Raw genomic sequence first — 2,364 nt, forward strand, 5'->3', positions numbered from 1 at the left:
CCGTTTTGGTGCGAGTAAAATTTGCGAGACTGTCTACTTACTCTCAGATCATGGAAGCCTTAAGGTTAACAAACGGTGGGAACTTACAGTTGTGCGTGCTTCCTTACGATGGCTTGTCTGACTCCTATGACCATACACCATGCGTAGCCCAAATATAGGTTGGTATGGGTGTTTGGGAACGGATCTTGGCAAGTTTCACCTGTAACCTTCTTGAGCGTTTAAAAGTGAGCGTGAGATGTGTTGTCAACCAGTTTGTATATCCACCCACAGCAACTGTAGGAAACTCTTGTTCTCTGCTCTCTTTGTTCTCTCATCATCTCCGTTGACCTTTGAGTTATATTCAAGCCTTTTTTCAAACTTCTGCTCTCTCTCATAAGAACCATGCGTTTAGAATCCTAGAAACTTTAAGTGAGTATTCATATTCGTGGCATCATCTATCGTTCGATATCTTGTCCACAAATAAGGGAGTTCCGCGATTTGCTATTTGCAGTCGAGCTTCACGGGTTTTGGCGTGAGCTTTGAATTGGAATATTCTGTCATAACCAATCCTATAGCGGTCAAACGACGGGAGACTCTGGAACGTAGAATCTTGCAGCAGCTTTTCTTGTGATGACAGTTTAAGTACATCTACCACTGACAACCACAGCAGTGACGCCGAGCATCCCCGCGGACTGCTTGCCTCTTCAAAAGTTCTAAGATTGCCGTGTTACCAAAGAAAGATTTCTTGTCGAAAAGACAACAGGGAAATAATGGTTGAATCTACAACACGCCAGGCGCTTGTATAGAACTCCACGAGGCTTTGGATCTCTGCAACATGAAGTCTCGTGTTGTGTTGCGCGCTGTCATCTTTTTTTCCCATTTGATGAATGGTGAACAACAAATACCTGATGAATCTGTGCCCAAAGCTCCAGTCTGTGCTTCGTCGCCGGATAGTTTTGAATTCGTCACTTTCTTCGAGGATCATCCTGTGAGTTATCACTGAACTTTACCTGGGGATGTTTGATATCCATCTTGAGACTAGTTTCCACGAAGCAAAACTGGGACTGTGATGCTTCACAAAATGTGCACTGCACACAGTTCTAACAAGCATGGCGAAGTATTCGGATTCATGGTGTTTATTGATCCGGTTTAGGTTTATTCTTCTCTAATTCGTACGCTATTTTCCTGACACACTTTACGCTTTGGCTTTTGCTTACTTGATAAGAGACAAGTAAAGCGACGACGGCGGATGTTAGAATCTGGTTGTTCTTATTGATAGGGATATATTTCCGCAGCAGTGATTGTCCAATGAAGCAGGCGGAACCAGCGAGGGCAAATGAGGCGAAACCAGTGAGAAAAGTTCTAGTCAATGCAATCAATGTAAGAACTGAAGCCTGGTGAGAGTCACTGTAGGCACTCTTCAACTCAGAAGCTGATAATTTACTCATAACTGATTGTCTTCGAGATAACTCTTCAAGTTCCACAACCTCAGGCCATGCCAGACTAAAATGAAAGCAAACAAAACACAACATGATTGTTTTATACTGTTAAATGGGTAGCTGTCCCACTGGGTAAAATCTAGGAGTCAGGGCAGGTTAGTTCACTTTTTGTATGACAGGATAAAGGAATTTTACTGCATAATATCGATGTTATCTACGGCACTGGCAATTCAACTATGGATGGATAAGTTTAAGTTCTTTTCAAAATTTAATGTAACCGGAGATCAGCACCATTCATAGGTACTTGGTGGGTTTCTGATTAAAGTGGTTTGGTGGTCCAAGTTTTCCTGGGATGTAAATTTCATTAGACTCAACCATTGCGTATCGGGAGGAGACTTGGTACGTACCTATAAGTCTGGCATGTTTGTGAAGTTGTGAACTGATGAAGATGGAAACGAAAGGTTTATTTCCACCAAGAGGTTTCGATTCTATTAAAACACTACCTCTACGACCTTGTAGTTCACATACCGGCCAGAGCTCGTATTGCGGTGGATAAACCACTAAGTACCAGTGCCATAGACAACTTCGAGTGAAGGGGGAAGTCCTTGAATCAATGGGAAACATATTTTGATCTAACTATTTGTTTAAGTAGAAAGGAATAATGAGAAATTGAGAACAAGTCTTACCTTTATCTTGCTACACAGGTTGTCGGTTATCTAATCACTATCATCAATGGAAAACTCCACTTTTAGACTGGAAAATTCGAATTTCGATCAAAAATTTCGCAACTTATTGGAAAATTTCAATTTTTTTAAAAAAATTCAAATTTGCGCGCGCCTTCGGGTTGGAGCTTGAAACGAAATCTCTTTTCGGGTTGGAGCTTGAAACGAAATCTCTTTGGAAAGATCCGTTCACACGATGATCTTCAAGGAGGCTAGAAGGCAGT

At 41.7% G+C, this 2,364-nt stretch overlaps 1 protein-coding gene across 1 annotated transcript in view; it reads right to left on the reverse strand.

The window, feature by feature from the left end:
- LOC103523459 (copper transporter 1-like) overlaps positions 1–2,041 on the reverse strand; it is a 19,549-nt gene extending 17,508 nt beyond the window's left edge. The window contains exon 1 of the mRNA XM_026832984.1: positions 1,987–2,041. The gene's annotated coding sequence lies outside the window, so the exon portion shown is untranslated. The remainder of the gene's footprint in view (positions 1–1,986) is intronic.
- Positions 2,042–2,364: the final 323 nt, after the last annotated feature.

The sequence above is a fragment of the Diaphorina citri genome, unplaced genomic scaffold (genome assembly GCF_000475195.1).
Source record: "Diaphorina citri unplaced genomic scaffold, Diaci psyllid genome assembly version 1.1 scaffold23714, whole genome shotgun sequence".
Taxonomy (NCBI): Eukaryota; Metazoa; Arthropoda; class Insecta; order Hemiptera; family Psyllidae; genus Diaphorina; species Diaphorina citri.